Source organism: Pleurodeles waltl, chromosome 6, assembly GCF_031143425.1.
Source record: "Pleurodeles waltl isolate 20211129_DDA chromosome 6, aPleWal1.hap1.20221129, whole genome shotgun sequence".
NCBI lineage: Eukaryota > Metazoa > Chordata > Amphibia > Caudata > Salamandridae > Pleurodeles > Pleurodeles waltl.
Genome location: NC_090445.1, coordinates 131,473,739 through 131,492,117, shown reverse-complemented (window position 1 = coordinate 131,492,117; position 18,379 = coordinate 131,473,739). Strand labels below are relative to the sequence as shown.

The following is an 18,379-nucleotide window of genomic DNA, read 5'->3' as shown; positions in this document are numbered from 1 at the left end:
CATCCCTACTTCTCTTCCCAAATCCCTGCTTCTCATCCCTCATCCTTACGTCTCATCCATACTTCTCATCCATCATTCTTAGTTCTCATCCCTTCTTCTCATCTATAATCCCTACTTCTCATCCATCATGTTTACTTCTCATCTATCTTCCATCATCCATACTTCTCATACTTCATCCATACTCCTATCCATCATCCCTACCCCTCATCCATCATACCTACTGCTTATCCATCATCCCTAGTCCCCATTCTTCATCCCTTCTCCTCATCCATCATCCCTACTCCTCATTCCTACTCCTCATCCATCATCCCTACTCATCATCCATCATCCCTACTTCTAATTCCTCATCCCTCGGCCATACCAACACATTTTCAGTGTTGTGAAACACCCCTTCACACTAATTGGTTGGGAAAAGCTAATCAGAATTAAGAAAGAGGCCTGCATTCTATTGGTCTAGTCAATAAAAACAGCCTTCTCATTGTATATGCTGGATTTGAATGGAGGGGAGGAAATACAACTGTGTGAAATAAAAGGTGTACAGCATTTCATTTTATTTAAGTAAGTGCTTTTCTGTTTAAACAGGCCTTTGCAAAACACTCTGATGTTTTGGGGAAGAGAAGGGGCTTCACATGGGCAATAAATCAGCACCTGGAGAAAGGGTTATACAGTTCATTCCAAATCTTTTTCATGTTTAAGTTTCATATGTAACAAAAAAAGGCTTAAAATCAACAGTGAAGGCTGTGCAATACAAAGCATCTGAATCCTGTTGTTGCTTCAGTTTCATAGGTAAAAAAGAAAATGTTTCAGTATGAATCTGCCTTTAGCTCCAGAGTGTTTTTTCCTTTCCTTGCATTGTGCAGATTTCAGGCCCGGTTGATCTTCAGTTGTTTAGGATACCAGGAAGAGCAATGCCTGAACAGAGGAAAAGTTGAAGGTAAATACAGATTCAATACAAAATAAAGGCTGGGATGCCTTTTAAAATTAGTTGTCTGTCATTCATTATTATCTGGTTTAGTTTACAAACCATAATGTCAGTAGCATGCACAGCAGGGTAGTTTATATGGTTTGTTCAAAGTGTACTTGCATGTAAAGTAAACATTGGCATCATGGAGAACGTTAACCAATTAGGGGAAATCTCTCACCTTCCGGTTGCCTCTATCATGTAACTAAATGCATCTGAAGGTGTTCTGATCTCATCTTCCTTACTTGCCACACATATTGTTTTTTTAAAAAAATACGACTTGCTGGGAGCATAAGTATTTTAACAGTCGGCTAATCTGCAAAGCCATCTGCGGGCTGCATTTCTTACAATGGTTTGAATCAGCAGTACTTGTGTGCACCCCTAGAGACTAAAGCCTTTGGGGGTCATTACAACCCTGGCGGACGGTGTTAAAGCTACGGTAATACCGCAAACAGGCCGGCGGAAAAAAAAAGGGAATTATGACCGTGGCGGAAACCGCTACAAAGACAGCCACTTTAACACTCCGACCGCCACGGCGGTACAGACAAGCAGCGCGGCGGTCACCGCCAACAGACAGGCGGAAGACAATGTACCGCCCACATTATCACAACCCACCAATCCGCCACCTTTTCCGGGGCGGATTCACCGTGGATAAAAACACAGCGGAAACAGCTTTTGCAATGGGAAAACGCTCACCTTAACACACTCCACGAGGATGGAGGCCACCATGGAGCCCGAACTACAAATACTCCCAGCGCTTGTCTTCCTGCTCTTCTACGAACATCAGCAACTTAGGCGCTGAAGACAACGGTGAGTACTGCACCTACGACATAGGGGAGGGGGGAAGCAAAAGTCAGGGGGACACACACGCAACACCCCCACCCCCACTCACTACAACACACACCAATGCATTTCCAAACAGCACAGTAAAACCCACAACCCCCCCGGAAGATTGCAAAGACAAAACAAAATCAGTTCAAACATTGTAATGTATCAAAATACAGTAACCAAATATCTACAGATAGATATACACTTTCCAAATATATACATCACGATTAGTAGTGCAGGTATGCACATTTCAATGTCCGTGGACCACTGGGCCCAAAATGCATGGGCGAGGCCCAACCTAGATACCTGTCCACAAACGGAGAGAACACTGCAGGGGCATCAGATAGAAATACAACAGGCACCTCAGGGGGAAAGGAAGGGGGGGCACCTCAGCCGGATTACAGCACCACGCCAGATCCACGACGCGGCTCCATGCCCATTGATGTATCCTGGGGAGTGCAAAGCCACAGTCTCTCAAGTCTCTACAGTGGGTGGTTTGCCCACTGTTACATCCTGGGGAGTGCAAAGCCACAGCCTCTCAAGTCTCTACAGTGGGTGGCTTGCCCACTGTTACATGCTGGGGAGTGCAAAGCCACAGTCTCTCAAGTCTCTACAATGGGTGGGTTGCCCACTGTTACATCCTGGGGAGTGCAAAGCCACAGTCGTCTCTACAGTGGGTGGTTTGCCCACTGTTACATCCTGGGGAGTGCAAAGCCACAGTCTCTTAAGTGGATGCAGGTCTCCACTGGTTCTGGAGGGGGACTGGTGCCCAGAATGCATCACGCTCCCCGTGACGGTCCCAGTTCCGTCACTATCCCAGCTGCACATGGGCTAACGATGCTTGATTTGGCAGTGCTTTGCCCTGTTCAGCGGTCTTCACGATGGCGGTGTTTGCCCTGTTCAGCGGAGCTTTGCCATGGCGGTCTTTTCCCTGTTCAGCGGTCTTCACCATGGCGGTCTTTGCCCTGTTCAGCGGTGCTTTGCCCTGTTCAGCAGTCTTCGCCATGGCGGTCTTTGCCCTGTTCAGCGGTACTTTGCCATGTCGGTCTTTGGCCTGTTCAGCAGTGCTTTGCCCTGTTCAGCGGTGCTTTGCCATGTCGGTCTTTGGCCTGTTCAGCGGTGCTTTGCCATGTTCAGCGGTCTTCACCATGGTGGTCTTTGCCCTGTTCAGCGGTCTTCACCATGGCGGTCTTTGCCCTGTTCAGGGGTGCTTTGCCATGGCGGTCTTTGCCCTGTTCAGCGGTCTTCACCATAGCGGTCTTTGCCCTGTTCAGCGGTGCTTGCCTTTGCTGTCTCTGACCTGTGCAGCGGTGTGTGGCATTACGGTCCCTCAGTGCCCAGCGGGGCTGTGGTTGCCGGGGCCCTCCAGGGCACTGACGCTGGCGGTGGTCTCCTGACCAGTGACGATACTGGTGCCCTCCAGGGCACTGACATTGGCGGTGGTCCCCTGACCAGTGACGATACTGGTGCCCTCCAGGGCACTGACTCTGGCGGTGGTCTCCAGACCAGTGACGATACTGGTGCCCTCCAGGGCACTGACTCTGGCGGTGGTCTCCTGACCAGTGACGATACTGGTGCCCTCCAGGGCACTGACTCTGGCGGTGGTCTCCGGACCAGTGATGATACTGGTGCCCTCCAGGGCACTGACTCTGGCGGTCGTCTCCTGACCAGTGACGATACTGGTGCCCTCCAGGGCACTGACTCTGGCAGTGGTCTCCGGACCAGTGACGATACTGCTGGCGGTGGCGTCCCGGCCGGCGGGGACGATGGCGGCCTTCTCCGCCGTGCTGCCCTTCTCAGACTTTGGAGACTTCTTCTGCCCCTTCACCACCTTGGGAGGAGTCACAGCTGACTCGGCACTCCCCCCGGGACCCTTGTGAGCTGTTTTGCCGGCAGGAGTCTTCACCCTCTCCCGTCGGCCACTTTCCAACTTAAGGTGCTTTACAGGGGGTGGACTGGCAGTGCTTTGGCTCCGTGTCACACTGGCTGCCCTGGTGGCCGGTGCACTCCACACACCTTTAACACGCACCACTGGTACCGGACTTTTTTTGGCTGAGGTGCTACTACGGGAGCTATGAATTGGAGGGGTGGGGGTGGTGGGAAAGAGGTCAACGTCGCTGAGGAAGAGTTTCTGACGAACACTGGGATGGGTAGCTGGAGGGGGTCTGGGAGTGGAGGAAGAGGAGGTGGTTGTAGGAGGTGTAACTTTAGGTGATTTGGGGGCAGGTGCAGGTACTGGAGGCTGTCGTGAGGTGGGTGGATGTTGGGTGTGTGGGTGCCCGCGTTTGTGTACTTTGGGAGGGGGCGTCACAGACACACTGTGAGTGGACACAGGGGACTTGTAAATGGTAGTGGGGGTGGTGAGTGCAGGTGAGCGGGGTGTGGTGCTGGGTGTTCTGGTGCGAGTCCTAGTGCCTGTAGATGTAGTGCATGCAGGTGAGAGTGTAGATGAGACTGGGAGGGAGGAGGGAGACGACGGGGAGGGGGATACAGTGGAGGCAGTGGATGTTGCTGTGTCTGTATGTGGGTGATGCTTGTGTGAGTGCCTGTGGGTTGTGTGGTGCTTATGTTTGCCTGAGCTACTTTTGTGTGTTGGGGTGTGTGCATGCTTGTCTGATGGTGTGCTTGGGATAGGCTAGGGTACAGGGGATTGGGTCTGGGTGGAGGAAGTTAGAGGGGGGAGGCTAGACACAGGGACAATGGCTGCCATCAGTGCTGAGGCCAGAGATTGCAGGGTTCGATGAAGGGCAGCCTGACCAGAATGAATGCCCTCCAGGAATGCATTACCGTGTTGCAACTCCCTTTCTACACCCTGGATGGCATTCACAATGGTAGACTGCCCAACAGTGAGTGACCTGAGGAGGTCAATGGCCTCCTCACTGAGGGCAGCAGGGGTGACTAGGCAAGGGCCTGAGGTGCCTGGGGTGAAGGTGATGCCCACCCTCCTGGGTGAGCGGGCACGGAGCGAAGGCTGAGGGGCTGCTGGGAGGGCGGTGCTGGTAGGAGGGTTGGCGGCTGTACCTGTAGAAGTGGGGGGCACAGATGGTGCCGCCACCACAAGGGAGCTCCCATCGGCGGACGAGTCCGTGTCGCTGTTTGGTGATCCAGTGGCCGACGTGAAGCTCCCCTCGCCCTCAGTCCCACTGGTGTATTCAGAGTCTGTGGTGTGGCCCTCCATGGCCATGTGGGATGCAGCTCCCTCGTGCTCCAGAGCCACTGTACCTCTGCCTGATGATGCTGATGCACAAAAGAACAGGGAGAGCACAAAAGGGGGGGGGGAGGGGACAGAAGAAAGACAGGTTGAGTGCATGGCTTACCGCTACCGTTGGCGGACAATACAGACACAGCAGCCCCCTGCACTACGCCGTGCTCTTGGCCTCTACAGATGCAATTTCTGGGATCTGGCCTACATGGCTATGGTGGACATCTGCACACGTAGATGACACAGGGGCATGTATACCTGTACTTGGCACTCTACAGCGGTAGGGTGGAGTGCCACATGGCCTGCATTCCGGAGGGGCCTAGCCTACGTAACTTGCCCTGGCCTAGTGAAACCCAAAGCCCTCCTCCCCCCACCCAGACCCCTCCACTGCGCGCAAAGTCCGCAGAATGAGAGTGTACTCACCCCCTTGTGTCTGCTGTGATGCCCTCAAGCGCCCATCCAACTCAGGGTAGGCCACCGCCAGGATCCGGAACATCAGGGGGGTCATGGTGCAATGGGCACCCCTCCCACGTTGGGAGGCCATCCCCAGCTGAGCCTCCGACGTCTTTTTGCTCCAGCGGCGAATGTCCTCCCATCTTTTACGGCAGTGGGTGCCCCGTCTCTGGTGGACCCCCAGGGTCCGGACGTCTTTGGCGATGGCACGCCAAATGTCCTTCTTCTGGTGGGCGCTGACCTACATGACATGTACAGGGGAAGAAGAGAAGTCATTAACAACTGCACCGTCGAAGTGAGTGGCCCCCATCCCTACCCTTGCCATGTGGCACATGCATTCACAGTCCTTCATGGTCGCTGAACTCTGCCCCCTTGCTACTGACATCCAGCCCTCTCCACCCAGCATAGCCCATACAACGTGCTCCCTGTGTACTTACCTGTTGGTATGGAGGACCGTAGAGTAGCGTGTACTGGGGGAGGATCCCGTCGACTAGCTTTCCCAACTCCTGAGCAGTGAAGGCAGGGGTCCTTTCCCCAGACGCAGCAGCCATTGTCTCTTCCAGACCGAGGTCACAGCAGCACTTGCAGTGTAGGTCCTCTCCTGTCGAAGATCAGGTATCGAGTGATTGAACAGATAGAAAATGGCGGTCACGTCCGCGGCGGTGACGTCCGCGGCAGTGCGTATCATCACCGCCGGCGCACTTCATCATTGGCTCCTATGACCCATAGGATCCAATGTTAACCAATGCAGCATTGCGCCACGGTCTACGACCGCCTGCCGCGACGGTGTACAACGCCAGCGCAGATACCTCACATCCCATTGTTCCACTTTAGAGGTCAGGCAGCCGCCATTTCAGGGGCCCACATGGCTTCATTTACTACTGCGTCACACATACCTAGGCCTACACTCATCACACATACAGGTAGAGTTTTGTATTTGGTGTCGTGTTCTGTGTAGCTGTGGGTACATACCTGGGAATTTGTTGACTCTGTGGTCGCTGTTGTCCTTCTTAGGCACCGTCAGCTGGGACATTTGAGGAGATGGCGGAATCCTCTGGTGGACCTGTTAACAATGGAGGAGCGACATTTGATCATCACCTACAGGTTAGACCGTGCCACAATCCAGGAACTGTGTACCCAGTTGGAGCCAGACCTGATCTCACCAATCCGCCATCCCACAGGAATACCCCCTGAAGTGCAGGTGCTATCAGTGCTCCATTTCCTTGCAAGTGGATCATTTCAAACAACAGTGGCCATGGCATCAGGGATGTCCCAGCCTATGTTTTCCAACGTGTTGTCCAGAGTGTTGTCTGCCCTGCTGAAACACGTAAGGAGCTACATCGTTTTCCCTCAGATGGAGGATTTGGCTACAGTGAAAGGTGACTTCTATGCCCTGGGACATATCCCCAACATCATAGGTGCTATTGATGGCACCCATGTAGCTCTGGTCCCCCCACGCAGGAGTGAACAGGTGCACAGGAACCGGAAGAGTTATCATTCAATGAATGTACAGATGGTATGTTTGGCAGACCAGTACATCTCCCAGGTGAATGCTATGTTCCCTGGCTCTGTGCATGACGCCTACATCCTGCGGAATAGCAGCATCCCGTATGTGATGGGTCAACTCCAGAGGCACCGGGTGTGGCTATTAGGGGACTCTGGTTACCCCAACCTGCCCTGGCTATTGACCCCAGTGAGGAATCCCAGGACCAGGGCAGAGGAACGCTACAATGAGGCCCATGGGCGGACTAGGAGGGTGATCGAACGCACTTTCGGCCTCCTGAAGGCCAGGTTCAGGTGCCTGCATATGACAGGTGGTTCCCTATTCTACTCACCAAGGAAGGTGTGCCAGATCATCATCGCCTGCTCGATGTTTCACAATCTTGTTTTGTGACGCCAGGTGCCTTTTCTGCAGGAGGATAGTCCAGATGACGGTGTAGTGGCAGCTGTGAAGCCTGTGCAGCCTGTGGACAGTGATGAGGAGGAAGCTGAGGAAGAAGACATAGACAACAGGGAGTCAGTCATACAGCAATATTTCCAGTGACACACAGGTGAGAACAATTTTTTTACTCTCACATTCACTTTCACACTTCTACCTCTATCCCGTCTGTCGATTTCAAGCAGTATATGGTAACTGAGTTGTACATTTCCATTACGGTTTCACAGGTGTGGTTACCAACGTGTGTCATCTGCTTGCATCCTTCATGGGCTTGTGATGTGTGACATAGGTATGTTGGCATTACATTTGAAAACACATTTTGTCACTGTCATTGCTAATACACATTTTCAAAATCACAGACTGACCCCAGATTGTTTTGTGATTCAAGGGTGTTTATTGAAGTGCTAATTATTGGAGGGGGTGGCAAAATGGTGATGGGTGATGGTGGAGGAATGTCCATGGCAGAGTACAGTCTATTAGTCTCACAGGTGCACTGCCCATATGGGCATAGGAAGTGGAGCTGGGGCATTTGCAATCTGGACAGGGTAACAAAGTGGGACAGTGGGAGGACAATCAGGGTGGTCTCATTTCCCGGCGGGGTCTTGCCATCTTGCTCTGTCCTGTTCCTGGATCTCAGGGACCCCTTGCGGGGTGGTTCTCCGTCTGCAGGGGGTGGGGTGCTGGTGTGGTGGTCCTGTGGCGGGGCGTCCTGTCCACTAGCGCCGGCGGAGTTGGTGGGCAGTTCATCGTCCATGCTAGTGTCAGGGGCCCCTTGGAGTGCCACGGTGTCCCTCATGGTCTTTTGTATGTCCTTCAGCACCCCAACGATGGTGCCCAGGGCGGAGCTGATGGTTCTGAGCTCCTCCCTGAACCCCAAATACTGTTCATCCTGCAGGCGCTGGGTCTCCTGAAACTTGGCCAGGACCGTAGCCATCATCTCCTGGGAGTGGTGGTATGCTCCCATGATGGAGGAGAGGGCCTCGTGGAGGGTGGGTTCCCTTGGCCTGTCCGCCCCCTGTCGCACAGCAGCCCTCCCAGTTCCCCTGTGTTCCTGTGCCTCCGTCCCCTGGACCGTGTGCCCACTACCACTGCCACCAGGTCCCTGTTGTTGTTGGGGTGGTGGGTTACCCTGGGTTCCCTGTAGTGGTGGACACACAGCTGATTGACGTGTCCTGGGTACGGAGGTATGGGCCCGCTGGGTGAGTGCTGTGCTGGTGTTACCAGAGGGTGGAAGGTCAGTGTTGGGCTGTGCCTGTGCAAGGGGAACCGACTGTCCCGAGTCCCACGATGGTCCGAGCTTGTCATCTGGATCCAGTTGGCAAGAGCTGCTGTCGTCACTGTGGGCCTCTTCTGTGGGTGGAGTGGAGGTGTCTGGACCCTCCTGTGTGGTGACATTATGTAGTGGTCCTACAGGGGTATAAAAGCATGATTATTGCATGTGTGTGTGTCATGGTGTGCAATGGGTGGGTGTGCGTGTACCCCAGTGCAAGCATTCCTGTGTGGGGGCTTGTATGATGATGGTTGGGGGGTTGTTATGGGTATGTGCAGTGAGCATGCTTTAGTGCTGGGTGTCCATGCTTATTTGTGTCATGCAGGGCTTGTTGTTGGGATGGGTGGTTTGTGTTATGAGTACATTAGTGAGGAGTTGGAGTGATAGGGGAGGGGGTGAGGGTGGGGGTGTGTGATAGCATGCAGGTAGGGTGGGGGATATGATAGTTAAGATTTGACTTACCAGTGTCCATTCCTCCACCGACTCCTCCGAGGCCCTCAGGATGCATGATGGTCAAGACCTGCTCCTCCCATGTTGTTAGTTGTGGGAGAGGAGGTGGGGGTCTGCCGCCAGTCTGCTGAATCGCGATGTTGTGCCTGGAGACCACTGAACGCACCTTCCCCCGTAGGTCGTTCCACCTCTTCCGGATGTCCTCCCGATTTCTTGGATGCTGTCCCACAGCGTTGACCCTGTCGACGATTCTTCGCCATAGCTCCATCTTCCTGGCTATGGAGGTGTGCTGCACCTGTGCTCCAAATAGCTGTGGCTCTACCGGTAGGATTTCCTCCACCATGACCCTGAGCTCCTCCTCGGAAAACCTGGGGTGTCTTTGGCGTGACATGGGGTGGTGTAGGTGATGTGTGGGGTGGTGTATGTGTTGATGACTGTGGTGATGTGTGGTGGTGTGGGGTGTTTTGAGCGTGGACGTTGTATGGATGATGGTGTTGTGTGCCTCTGTGTGGTGGGGTTGTCTATTGCTGTAGTCTCTCTCTGGGCTTCTTTCAGATTTTTTGGTCATAGGGGTTTGTGGGTGATGTGGGTGTGTGTTTTATATTGTGTTGGGTGTGTGGGAGTGGTGTTTGTATGTGTATCAGGTGTGTGTATTTGGAATTGTCCAATGTGGTGGTGTTTTGGAGATGTGTGTGTATTTTGAGCGCGGCGGTGTGTACCGCCAATGGAATACTGCGGTTGAAAGACCGCCGCGTGGATTCGTGGGTCGTGATAGCATGGGCGTGTTTCTGTTGGCGTGACGGTGGAGGAATTGTTTTCGCAAGTTTATCACTGGCCTTTGTTGTGGCAGAGTTGTGTGGGTGTCTGAATTTCGGCGGATTCCGTGCTGTGGGTCATAATAGCTGTGGCGGAATTCCGCGGCCGCGGCGGTGTATTGGCGGTCTTCTGCACGGCGGTAAGCGCCTTTTACCGCCAATGTTGTAATGACCCCCTTTGTTTCGAAGTGTACTTTGAATTTACTGTAAAAACCAGTAGGGCATCCAGTAGTCCGGAACCCACTTACTGAAGTGATAGGACAGATATATTATGCATACTTTTTCACCCCTGATAATTACTGCGTGGTTTAAAGCTTGGACACACTTTTGGATTTAGGCAGCAAACATTCCCGAATTTCACAGAGGATGTATGCCCTGTAATTACCAGAATATATGAATTGTGGAGCAAAATCCATCAAAATCTGCATGTTATTTCCCATTATTGGTGAAATCCTGTTATATTTGCACCTTCCCCCCAGCCTCTCATAATGAGGGCATAGTGGGACTCATGAGTCTTTTCTGGATTCAATGCAAATCTAAGTTTCTGCCAATTTGTTCACATACTAAATTATATACTGGTGAGAGAGCAAAGACACACCTCTTTATTAAGTATACTCTTTAATATTTCTGAAAGGCATGGAAATGGACAAAGTAAGTAGGTATGATAGTTCTTGTCTGATGTTGGTCCCTATTATAGCTTTATTGCATGCCATTAAAGGCCTGTTCCAGTGTTATAGGCCACAGCCTTTGACAAGGGATTAGGTCTTGATTGCCGTTATAGAACAGCTACAGAGGGCTATAAGACTATTAGAACATTCTGCCACTAGAGGGTAGAATGTTCTAATAAATGAAACAAAGGACTCACGGAGTCCAATTTTTTTTTTAACTTAGTATTGAATGCCATATACTAATGAATGACTAAACGTAGTTCCATTTTACACCTGTTGTGATATTTTTACAGGTTATTTTTTCCTTCCAAATCTACTGCAACATGAACCCTGCTTAAGATGTACTGATGACAAGTTATACATTTTGATGTTATATGTGTTAATTTCATTGAACAAAAATGCCATTTAACTCCATTTGCTTAGGTTAGCCATAGTGATGTGCTAGGCATCTGACTTTGCAGAAAACATGAGAAAGCTGTTTTTCTTTTGCTAACATCATTTCTTTCAGACTTCACTCCCAAATAATTGTTAGCCTGGAAATAGATGTCCTATAGATGTCCTATTGTTTTACTCATAGAGAGCCTGAGAAAGTAACCTTGAATCCAGAAAATGGAGAAACTATGGACATATAGATATACAATTGTTTCAAACTCATACAGGTGAGGGAGATGTTGCCTTTCCCATGTTGGTAATTGGAATCTTTCTGAATGTTGCAAACGGGCAACATGTGACGAACATTGATTGGATAATGGAATCTTTCAATCCCCAACCTATGAACTCTTCAACGAATCAGAACTTCTTGTGGAATTGAGTTAACCGTTCTCTAGTGGACTTGGGAGCACTATTCGATTTACTTCCCGCCTGGACACTCCTGGCAGTCCCATGATTGACTTTGCCTGAGTACTCTTTCTTTCACTTGGCTCAAGCACTTGTCCTTCCCCATGGACACTCTGGTCACTTTTCCCTTTGATGTTGATTAGAGTTCTTTGACCCATGTCACTTTGCTGGTGACTTCTGTTTGGACTTCTATGGACTGTAAGATGTATAGACCTCAATGTTTTTGTTCCTCCCCTACGTACGGTGCTGTTAGAGAAGACTTAGATTTTTCCTGACACTTGAGAAGACTCTTGACCGAGCTTTGAAATGCTGAAGCTTTCTATTTTTACTTACTTTTTTATCAACCTCTGTTAGTCTCCATTTGGCCCAGATGTAATTTTTCCAAATTCTTTTTTTCTTATTTTCCCTTTTTACTTTTTGTCCTCAAATCTGCAAGCCCAGCACATGTCAGTTAGTGACTTGTCCCTATAGGGATTTTCCCTTTTGGTTGTTAATTAACTTTGATGCATTTAAATTGTTTCCATGTTGAAGAGAGCTGGTCAACATGTTTTTAGTGACCACCAGATCCTCTAATTGTTATTTTGTGTTGCTTGCATTCAAAGTTTAGTATGCTTAATGTTGAGTAAGCTACGTTTCTTCCAACTCCTTGGACACCCTATGGTGATCCTGTATCTATATAGATTATTCCAGAGAATTGTTTAAATGAACCTGTGTATTAGTTTGTAATAAAACCCTATGCATTTATTCTGGACTTTGCTTTCCTTGTGTGGCCACATTGGTCATATTGTAAATGAAATGTTTTGTAGAGTTGTTGTCCTTATCTCCCACCTCCAGCTGGTTCAAAAGGTTTGTCAACCTCACTTAAAGCATTACCTGGTAAATGCCTGATCACTAGCCATAAGCTATAGGTGGCCCTTATACCAAACTTTACCCCTAGCATGTTAAGGACAGCTTTTGCTCTTTGTCCTGGTTGTTCCTCTCCTCTATACAACTGCTGTCCTCCTTTATGCCAATAATTACCTCCAATGAGCCAGTCCTAGTATTTTACCATGGGTGCCCATTATGCCAAGAATTACCTCCATTATGCAGGTGGTAGCAAACCAAAAATTACCTGCAGTATGCCAGTGCCATCCTTTTGTCAAGGAGGTCCCGAATGTGAGGCGTTACCCTTAGTATGTCAGTGATAGTATTTTGTCACAGTTCCCAGTTATCTTAAGAATTAGCTACAGCATGCCCCCGCCGCACCAGTATTTAGCCACGGGTGCCTCAAAAAGCCAAGAATTATCTTTGGTATGCTAGGGCCAATGGTCGACTCAAAAGCATAACACCACTCGTTGTCACTCATTCACACTCACTCATTGTTACTCTGATTCACTTGTACTTACTCACACTGACTTGCAGTCACCCTTACTCTGATTCCCTTCCCCTCATTCTAATTCACTCTGACCCACTCATACTCACTTACTGACATTCAGTCTCATTTATTCTCACTCACTACTTGTCTCTGTCACTTTCAATCCCACACACATGCTGACATACAGATAGACGCTTACACTTAAACACTCCATGTCCCACCCTCCTACCAGCAAGCATACACACAGCATACCTTTAAAAACATTTTTAATTATCTCAACTGCCAGTGAAGGTCCCATTCCAGCTCCTCTGTTTCCATTACACTAATAGTGAATAACACAATGAATCACTGTCAGTGTGATAGGAAATGGTCCAAATAGAAAGATGGAGACATTCCTTTGTTCTTGGCACTGAGTTTGGCAACTCTGCGGCTAGGGGTTGCAAAGAGAGTACCAGAGGCTGCAAAGGGCAAAGCCAGGGGTCGCAGTTTGGACTCCTGCGGACTTCTAAATGATGTCCATGGGTCACAAACACTTTTGCAGGTGATGTAATATTATGTCTCAGTAAATCCCCTCATAAATTTATTTCATGCTTTGTGAATCACAAAATAGTATCTGAAATGAAAAACGTAGCTACACGTGTCTTGGAAAAACAAGTATATTGGAGAATCCCACGCTATTGAAGTGCTTGCATTCCTATTCATCCATTATAGTGCGGAGAAAATATTACTTCATGGAATGAAGTTCAATATGACTACCCTACATCTCTTGCTGGTTCAGATTGCAGTCAGCCTTGTCTCTTGGCCTTAGTGAATCTGCCCACTTCACTAGTACCTAACTCTCCTGAAAGTAATTACTTAACCTCTGCGGTCTTTTTGCAAGACCGCCGAGGTCCCACTGTGCTGAAGACTGCCAGTGCAAGCTGTTTTCTGCACAGCGTATTATGACTGCTGGCAGCCCTCGTCCCTTTTTCGGATGGAGAGCCGCCAGCAGCCATAGTGGTGGTCGGCGGGGAAGTGGAGGTTGCTCCACCTCCACCGCCACGTCATCAGAACACCGCCCACCGAATCACGTCCCATGATTCGGTGTGGCGGTGTTCTGGTGACGGGGAGCTGGCGGCGGAGCAGCCCCCATGGATCCTGTTCCCATCCGGAGGATCACCGGACCAGGTAAGGTGATCGTCCGTTATGGGAGGGGGTGTTTTGTGTTGTGTGCGTGCATGGGGGTGTGCATGTGAGTGTGTAGAGGGGGTGTGTGAGTGCGTGTATGCATGCGGGTGTTGTGTGTTTTGAAAATGTGTGTATGTGTGTTTGTTGGAATGTCTGTATGTGTGTGGGTATGTGTAGTTGTAGTGTATGTGTGCGTGTAGGGGGGGTGTCGATGTTGGGGGGTGGGGAGGGGACTCCTGCCACCTTTGGGGGTGGTAGGGGGGTCGGGGGTGTGGGGGAAGGACTCAAAGGTGGGGGGAGACCCCTATCAGTGCCAGGGAAGGAGTTCCCTGGCACTGATAGTGCCTACCGCTATGGATTTTGTGGCGGTACAGAACCCCACGAAGTCATGATACCGCCGGCGTTGTAGTGACAGCTGCTGGTCTGGACCGAAGTCTCCAGCCCAGCGGTCGTTACCACCCTGGCGGTCGGAGTGGAGAAGTGGCGGTTTAGTATGGCGGTCACCACCATGCTTGTAATGCCATTTTTTTCCGCCAGACTGTTTGCGGTTTGGGGCTTGGGGGGTATGTTTTCTTGGATCAAAAATATTTTGACAAGGTGGCACTTTAAATATGGGGCCTGATCATCAACCTCTGCTGCTGTGAAGGGAGCTGCTGTAATGTAGAAGCCTTTTATAGCAGAGCGGTCCCCATCAGGCAGGCAAGGTTCCTGTCCGGGAGATGGGGATGTCTAAAAATGGCTGACAATCATCTACCATGGTGGCAGAGGTACTACCCACCGACAACCTGGCAGAATGGGGGGTACCTGCTGAGGCTTAAATATGACAGTAAATGTAAAAATACAAACCTGTGTGGGGTTTGACAATGACCTTTTGATGTATTATGTTATGGGCATTTGTGTAATGTCTACTGATATTTTTATAGCACAGTATTGCCTTCTCTAGGAACCTTTTTGGAATGGCATGGAAGTTACATAAAATATTTGTGTCTACTGAAAATTGGGGGCATGTTTACAAGCCTCATGCACGGCCGGTGTGTCATTTTTTATTACGGAGGGCAGCACATAGTGCAGACTCATATCTTCAAGGGCACACAAAGCCACTTTGCATGTTTTTTCATGTTCTCATAGATATGGTATAAAACAACAGCGCAGATTGCTGAGTTGACTTACACTGCATCAGGGAAGCGTACCATGGGCGTTGCTGTGGGTTTTCCCACACAACACAAATGGATTTTGATGCATTTCCAGATTTACAAGAATCTTTAAACCTGGAAATATGTAAAAACTGTATGTCTCTCAGGGCAGCCACTCTTTATTTCCCCTTGTGTTTTCCTCTTTCTATGTGCTGCATTTGCAGCACACATAGAAAGAGGAAAAAGCCTCTCTGGAATGTTTTTGTGCAGGAAGGTGCCCCTTCCAGCACAAAAACAATCCTGCCAACAACGCAAACACCCTTGCACCACAGTGCAAGGGTGCCTGCATTGGCGCTAGGCAGCAATTTGTGCACCAGCGCCGGGGGAAAGGACAGAAATGCACTGTATTTTGTACATACAGGGCAGCGCAGCTGAAAATCTTGTGGCGCTGCCCTACCCAAATTCCTAGTAAATATGTCCTGTGTTTGCATGTGTAAAGTTAGTAGAGAGTTTGTTCAAGGTTCATTTTAGAAATAATTTGTGGGAGGCTTACTCTTGTGTTTTATATGTACAAATAGGTGAACTGCATGGCATGTCCATTTTCAGATTGGGTGTTCAAATGTCAATTTTCTGGGTGGTCTAAGGTGCTTTCCATATATGCAACACAGTCTAGTAAGATAACTGTGATGCAGTATTGAGGGCTTGACGGTGTGCAGCATTTACTCTGGGTGATAAGAATGGTTCTAGGGTGTATGTTGGTGTTTTGAAGACAGTGCTTTTGGTTGGGTAACAATTAGCCAACCATGGCCCTGACTGCCTAGTATGTGAATTTATGTGAGGGGATAAAGTCTGACTGGAAATAATGTTTTACCCTTGCACATAAACTCGGCTATTACAAATTAGTCATTTTGCAAAGGTGAATAAATGGTTTAGCCCAGTTTTTCTGGGAGAAACTCTAAAATCCCATTGTGTGGGGATTAACACCCACTTTTACAATCGGCTCTTGGCAGCTGCCAGGAATGGAGCCAGGCTGTTCTTGCAGCTCAACCCAAGGTGATTTTTGGGCTGGAAGTATCAGGTCCAATATTCCTGAGCCCTGAAAATCCTTGTGCAGAAGCACCAGGCCAATTATATTTTGGTCTTGTTGTATCATACCTGTGAGACTACTGCAATCAACTTAAATCAGAACTCAGATGTCTTGGGGTGCCTACTGCAGTTTAAAGATCTGTCTAGGTTGTGCTGTCAGAGAAAGAACATTCTTAGTTATGTTTAGAACATTGGTGCTTGTTGATATAGTTGAGGGCTGCTGCTTATTATCAAACCAATATCTAAAATTATTGGAAGTATGTTTGGTGACTGCTGTAAGGACTACCTAAACAGAGCTGAGTGAATTGAAGTGTAGTGTGTCTTGGGTCTGGGCGGGATGCACCTGAGATTAATTATACTGTCATCCAGAGCTGCTGTACATTCCTGTAAATTAGGCACTGTATCTTCAATTGTAGTTCTCACTCCTATAGGGGAAAACCAGATAATGTTTGTTAAGAGCATTATGTCTAAATCTAGGGGCTCTATAATTTGTCAAAAAAGGAGCAAGAATGCTGTCATCGGATCCAGAACTAGAACAGTAATAGATGATATCCATCATGAGCAAGTTGAATTGATAAGGCAGTGTGGGGGTCACAGTATAGAAATACTAGGATGTGGTGCACTGCAGCATCAGTGTTCACTGATGATGAGTGGTGTTTACCGGACTAATTTAACAGGTGGTTCTTCAGTGCGCTACTGGGGTGCATTGACCATGCTTCACTGAGAGACAATAAGCACTGGGAATAATCATTTAGATGACTTTTGAGTGAGAGGTATTTGATTTTGTCCGCGGTATTATTAGGATAATGTAAACAGATGTATGTTGGAAGTACTTTGATTACAGCATTCAAATATGTTACCTCCAAATTGTTAAGTGTTGCTAGCAATATTTCAATATATTACTTTTATAATATACCTCAGATACCATTTAACACCAGCAAATTTAAATATTGCTTGCTCAGAACCATTGTTGCAATCCCACAAATAAAGTGAAAAAAATTAAAATGCAAAAAAAAGTCAAGCAAATCTTTTAGTGATGTTAATCTCAGATTTCAACAAAACAATAGACAGGCAGATAAAAACATACCACTGGCTGGTGCAAAGAGTTGAAATCTGTTGGGAAAATATAAAAATCCAGAGATATGAGATTTGATAAAATGACTATACTTTCTATATTTGAAGCCTACTAATAATTTGATACGTCATTACAAATAGTCTCTCATAATGCTGTACTTAGAAAGCAAACCAATATGTGGCAATTAGGGAAGAAGAAATCAAAACCCCATTCAGATTAGGTGTGCTAAAATGAAAAAGGGAAACGTGAAGGTGAGAGTTTGCCTAATTAGCTAACATTCTCCCTGACCTGAATGTTTACTTTAAATAAATTAAGAATAAAATGAATACATGTCATTTCTGAGCAAATATTAGATGTTAGCCCCACTGTACTTGCTGCTGATATTAAGGGTTTGTAAATGAAACATTTCAAAAGGCATGCTATGTTTTATTTTTATTGACTCTGCATTTACCTTGAACCTCTGTTCAGTACTTGCTCTTCCTAGTTTCGTACGCAATTGGAGCTCAGCTGGGCTTAAAATGTGCCTCAAATCTGCAAGCTTCAAAAAAAGAAAAAAAAAAGCTCCCAGAACTAAAACCCTCAGACTAAAACAATGTATCTGTTTAAAATAAAAATAGAAACCATAAAAGGTTTCCGATGCATTGGATTGTCTCCAGTGCTGATTTTAACCAGCTTCTTTTTACAAATGAAACTGAAACCAGAAAGGTTTTGAGATGAAATGTATAACCCTTTATCCAAGTGCAGATTTATGGCCCAAGTGAGGGCCCCATCTCTTCCCCAACCCACCAGAGCTTTCTGCAGAGGATGGTGTAACATAGCATTCTTACTTAAATAAAATGAAAAGCTGTACAGCCTTGGATTCACTGGAAACAAACACACAGTTGTAATTCCTCTACTCCGTGTGCAACAAGAAGGCTGTTTTTTAGTGCCTAGACCAATACAATGCAGCCCTCTCTTTGAACTTTGAATGGCTGTTGCCAACCAATCAGTATGAAGGGGATTTCACAACATTGAAAATGTGTTGATATGACTGAGGAATGAGGAGTAGGGATGATGGATGAAGAGTAGGGATGATAGATGAGGAGTAGGGATGATGGATGAGAAGTACAAATGATGGGTGAGACGTAGGGGTGATGGATGA

At 48.2% G+C, this 18,379-nt stretch overlaps 1 long non-coding RNA gene across 1 annotated transcript in view; it reads right to left on the bottom strand.

The window, feature by feature from the left end:
* Window positions 1-536: 536 nt before the first annotated feature.
* Window positions 537-18,379, bottom strand: part of LOC138299358 (uncharacterized) — a 39,822-nt gene continuing 21,979 nt past the window's right edge. Inside the window, exons 2-3 of the long non-coding RNA XR_011204745.1 lie at window positions 17,251-17,276; window positions 537-912 (exon numbers count right to left, since the gene is read on the bottom strand). This is a non-coding gene — a long non-coding RNA (uncharacterized lncRNA). The remainder of the gene's footprint in view (window positions 913-17,250; window positions 17,277-18,379) is intronic.